Raw genomic sequence first — 6,000 nt, 5'->3', positions numbered from 1 at the left:
AAGACCAACTAACCGATGCTTCCAAACATTTATCTCAATCCTTCTAGAATGACAGGAGGGAAATCCACAGCAATTGCATTCAAGACTATTGTTCTTTTTGTGACAAATATTTTTATTATTGTTTCAATAACTGATTATTGGCATGGAAGTTCTAAGCATCTCTGTATAGAAAATAGAACAACGAAATATTTTCAGGAAATTAAGTTAAACTTTGTCCATTTAAATAGTGGCTATTCTACAAATTACTTCATTTCTACCAACAAAACCAAAAATTTAAAAGATCCACCATGTAAAAAGAACCCTGAAACTCAATCAAGTTTAAAGTTTGAGTATAGGATTACATTTAGTCTTCTGAGTAAAATAAATCCTGCTCTTCAGAACTGGATTCTTGCACAAAGACATCAGACTGATATGCTAACAAATAGAATCTATGGTCTCACACCCATTTTACACCACACTTATACAGCCTCAGATATCGGTGGAGTTACTCCAGATTTACACAGGTGTGAGACCACAGATTCATAGGGGTCTGAGTCTCATTTACATTAAGGCCCCTGAAGACCACTTTACATTTATACCCATTGTTAGGCCCCTTTACAATGTCAGAGTGGTGCAAAAGGGCCTCAGTGTACATGAGAATCAGGCCCATAGATTATCAGGGCAGAAGAGGCCACTGCCATCTCCTTCTGTGACCTCTGGCGTAACAAAGGCTGTAGAATTTCATTCAGTAAATCCTGCAACAAGCCAAATAACTTGTGGTTGAACTAGATCATGTATTTTAGAAAGACAGCCAGTCCTGATTTAAAGATTTCAGTTAATGGAGAGTTCACAATATTGTAAAATGACATGATGGAGCAACTTACCAAGATACGTGGTGTCACCCAGAAACCTCATCAATGTCAGAACCCCACTGTACACTCCCTAGGACAAAGGGCTTTGACCTAATCAAGGCTCCTAGGTAGTACTGCAATACCACATCCGTTAGTAAGTTGTTCCGATGGTTAGTTACTCTTTGGGGGGAGGCTGTTTTGTTTTTTAATTGTGAATCAGATCCAACATATCTGTCCTTCTGCCAATGACTTATCAAGTTTGATGTCCATTCTCAGTGTCATGAAGGAATTCTTCATGCAGCGTATCACCAGTGACGCTTCTGATCAGCACTGACCATTTTGTGCACTGTTCATTGATCTGTTTCTCTGATCACATGTACAAGATGATCTGTCAAAATGCTCAGATGGAAATAAATACATAAGGAAAGACCCACATATTAACATCACACAAAATCACGAAAATTTACTAGGCCAGGTGCAAAACCTGTTAATTATTCTTTACTTTGATGATGGTGATAAAGAAAAGAATAAATGCTATTTTACTTGTTAGTCAAAAGACATTACTCATCCCAGGCAAATGGACAAGTAGCATTTTCACTGGCTGATTCACACAGAATTATCCTATATGAACTTCTTAAGTAAAATATCAGACACTACAGAACATGAAAAATGAAACAAACAATGTGCTTCTGCAATGTGCCTCTTCATTTTACTATGTCCAAAATCAATCCCACCCTGATCAGACTTTTCATTTACTCTTTCCGTGAGCTGTTTTCATTCATCTTCTACTTGTGCATTATTCTAGTTCGTGTTTTCCACCGTCAATAGTATATGTGTAGTACAATATTTGATATAATAAGTAGTATAATGTGTGTTTTTGTTTTTCTTTGTCTATTTGCTGACAGTTTGGCCTGGCATCTAATGCTGTGCTGTATACAAAGCAGCTTCTAGATATTTATAAAACAAGAATCATTAAGGCTTTTGTCCATTTGTTTGTTTTTGTTTTTGCCAGCAACTGCTTCAAAAACACAGGTTAAGATAGTGATGATACAGGACGTGGGTGAAAAATTTTTGAGACTTGTAATGGATGTTTTGCCTATCTCCTGGCAGTTCTACAGAAGAACATTAGTATAAGGGTATAAATATCCACTAATAATCACTTCACTACCATCAAAATCTCAGAGCCAGTATTGGCAACCCCTGAAAAAGGGGAAAATAAAGTAAACATTAATGGTAAAGTGTCTGTGCCATATTGTAAAACCCCGTGTGGCCTTTTTCCAACTGCATACACAAAAGAGCACATACAAAAATGCACCAGCTTTTGTGCAACTAATATATACATGCAACTGCATACACAATCATAGTAACTGCACTTGCAAATCACCAGTCACTCCATTTGTACATGCACTTCCACAACTGCACACCAGCTGGAGTTATTGCATGAGTAAATTAGATGTCTAAATACATGTGGATTTTTTTCACAAGGAATTACATGCACACAGCTCTAACTATCTAGCCATTAAGTCATGATATGGCTACAGGGACTGGGATATGGGATAAGATATAGGGCTGGAACTTGTCTGCAACTATATTTAATTGGAGTAGCTCCAGGAAAGCCAATGGTGTTAGGCTGATTGGCACCTGCTTAGGATCTGGAGCCCAGAATACATCACCACCAAATCACTTGTTTGAATCCATCCTAAATCAATTGTAACTGGAAATTATTCCTCTCCAATGGTGTATATGAAATTAATTTGACATCCAAGCCCACATCCTCAAAGGCAAGAGTCAACTTACATACCTACTATACATAGAGCTCATTACAATAATGAAACCATCCAATGTTACTCTCAGCAGAGCCTTGAATTCTCAGAGAAGCACATTCTGAACAAATAAAACTTTCCTTTTTAAAATACAAATTGTGCCTCAACCATCTGTAGATTTGCAAGGCCAAGGCAGGATGGGCATGAGGAACCTTCCCTTGACCTGCACTCCCTCACACAAACACAAGCCAGGCACAACTGCAGTTCCCGACTCTTCTGATTGCAAGGGCTGCACCCTGCCAGCATCCTCAAAGATGCAAACCATGCCAAAGGGGATAGAAAGGAGGGCAGGACAAGCCTCCAAAGCTGGCTGGCTGTGGATGATAGCAGGTGCTGCATCCCACTAGTGCATGGTTTAGGGGGCAAGTTCCTCCTGTGTGAGGGGGAGCTCTGGGAGGTGTTCTTTCTGCGTAAGCCCAAATGCAGGTCTTCACTTTTAAAGGAACAGTCTGGATCTAAATGTCTGCCAGAGAAGAGCTGCTGGGAACTGACACTACTGCTAAATGTCCTTACTCTGACAGTTTAAATGAACGCAGGATGTAAAAGGTCTGTATGAAAGCAAGCAGCAATCCCGTGACATGTTTAAACGCAATCAGTAATATTTTACAACACATCCAGAATCATCGTGGTAGCATGTGTAATGTCCTAAGAAGAGGTGTAATATGGCATTGACCCACCAAGTCTGAGAATTCTGGTAGTTGCATTTTTATGAACTGAAGTCTGAATAATTGGGAGCTCATTAAACAAGTTGTTACATTAGTACTTTCTAATGATAAAAGCACTGCCTAAAATACACAATGCAACGTTAGAAAGCAGATCTTTGGCAGATAATGAAAGACTTAGTCATTGCTTGATTTTTACACTCAGGCTGCATCTACGCTTGAAGGGACGGGAATGACTCCCAACTCACATAGACATGCTAGATCTCAGTGAGCTTGCGGCCATAAAATAGCAGGGTAGCTGTGGCAGCATGGGCAGCAGTGAGCAGTGTCAATGGGCTGGCCACCCTGCATGTGTACCCCTGGAGTCCAGGCAGGTTTGTACACAGGTGGCTAGACCATCCTGTCACTCACCACCACCCATTCTACTGTAACTACACTATTTTTAATGGGCTAGCAAGAGTATGTCAAAACAAGCTGAGAATCACACACACCCCCTCCCAGCTCAAAGTGTACATGTAACCTCAGAAGGCTGGTGTAAACTGGAGTAGCCCCACTGACTTCAATGGAGCTATGTTGATTTACACAAGCTGAGGATCTGGCCTTCAAACTTTGAGTATTTAGAAATGCTCCTTTTTATTTATTTATTTTTATGTGACCAGTAAAATTCTGTGCTATTTATTTGGCAGCAAAATTCTCTACTGAGCAACAGACAATAATATTTTAGCCTTTTGAGAATGTTGTTTTTAAACATGAAGGCTATATTTCTTTGAAATCTGATAAGAACTGATAACACTGAAACCCATAAGAGGAAATAAAACTCAATGCCACACCACTGACCGTAATGTTTTCATGCTTAAAAATTTCAAGTGGTAAAATATATAGTGCCCAGGCACTGAGCCAAGAATTTGTCCTTGAGGAAATTTCATAATATATATTGTGACAAAGTTCCTACTCTACCGTGGTGGGTCTTGCGCTTATTGGCGGATTTGCTCGCCTTGGAGCTTCACGGCAGCCCTCAGCTTGGCCATTTTTCTGAATTCACAGTCCAGGTCGACTCCTCCTGTGTCTGACCAGGAGTTGGGAGGATTTGGGGGGAACCCGGGCCTGCCCTCTACTCCGGGTTCCAGCCCAGGGCCCTGTGGAATGCAGCTGTCTAGAGTGCCTCCTGGAACAGCCGTGTGACAGCTACAACTCCCTGGGCTACTTCCCCACGGCCTCCTCCCAACACCTTCTTTACCCTCACCATAGGACCTTGCTCCTGGTGTCTGATAATGCTTGTACACCTCAGTCCTCCAACAGTCCGCGTTCTCACACTCAGCTCCTAGTGCCTCTTGCTCCCAACTCCTCACACGCACATCACAAATTGAAGTGATCTCCTTTTTAAAACCCAGGTGCCCTGATTAGCCTGCCTTAATTGATTTTAGCAGCTTCTTGTTTGGCTGCAGGTGTTCTAATCAGCCTGTCTTAATTGTCTCCAGAAGGTTCCTGATTATTCTGGAACCTTCCCTGTTACCTTACCCAGGGAAAAGGGAGCTAATTAGCCTGGGGTTAATATATCTGCCTTCTATTACACTCCTCTAGCTATCTGGCCCGACCCTGTCACTAATATATATATATATTATCATATTCTCACACATTCTAACAAACTGGCACTGATTAGCTATGAATGAAACTTAACGAGTATTATATTAAAAGTGCCAACTCATTTTAGTAGAAGCTTTTACAGAACCCCTATATATATATTGCACCAGAACTGCAGACAGCACAAGAACAATAGTCATGTTGGATTTGGCAGCCTCTAAAAAATAATATGCAACTTTCCGAAGGGCAACCTCTCAATTATGGAGTGCTTTGATGTCAAGCTTCAATTTCTTCCAAAACAAAAAAATATTTACAGTTGGCTGGCTGCAAACATTGACAACAATGCCCGTCATGGGATTTAAAATTACTGGCATTCTCTGAAAAAGAGTACAGACTTTTTTTTCAAAGATTCATGGCAGCTAATTTCAAAGCATCTGGAATAACTGCTGAAGCTTGTATTTATAAAATCCTAACAAATGTGATACAAATTGAAAAAATCTGTTTTCAGTTACACCCAGGAAACGCAACTGATTTGCCTTCCAATTAATTTTGCAATATTTACTGATGGTAACATGTTCCCAAATCAGGGTGGGGAAAATAAAGGAGAAAATTCAAAGAAGTCATCTAATAACTTCCAGGACCAGCCTTTTGCTGGAGTGTGCACAAATCATCATCAATTCCCCAAACTCCATTCTACCTGTGGGAAAGAGATGTGGTCCTGACGGCCAGGGGAGAAAACTAGAGAGGAAAGAGAGAGAAACACATTGTAAAAGGGAGTTTTAAATCAGGATGACAAACAATTTCAATGGACTTCAACAAGTAAATATCAAAACCAAATCAGCCTGTAGCACTGGCACCTGGCTATCTGACTACTCCAGCTGTCCAGTATCATGACCTCCAATACTATGGTCCTTCCCTTCTTTGCTCTGTCTGAATCCTTTTTCAGTTGTCTCTCATTGTCCCCTTGTTCACTCTTCCAAGCTGCACACTGTTCTCATATCATTATCCCAGCCCTAGTCTTAGCTACTTTCAATTAGTGGAACCTCTGTTTATAAATTTTAAATGAGTTCAGTGAGCTCAGCAAAAATAAAATAAAAAAAAACA

Source organism: Lepidochelys kempii, chromosome 6 (assembly GCF_965140285.1).
Source record: "Lepidochelys kempii isolate rLepKem1 chromosome 6, rLepKem1.hap1, whole genome shotgun sequence".
Lineage (NCBI taxonomy): Eukaryota > Metazoa > Chordata > Testudines > Cheloniidae > Lepidochelys > Lepidochelys kempii.
Note: the sequence above shows the minus strand (reverse complement) of the source record.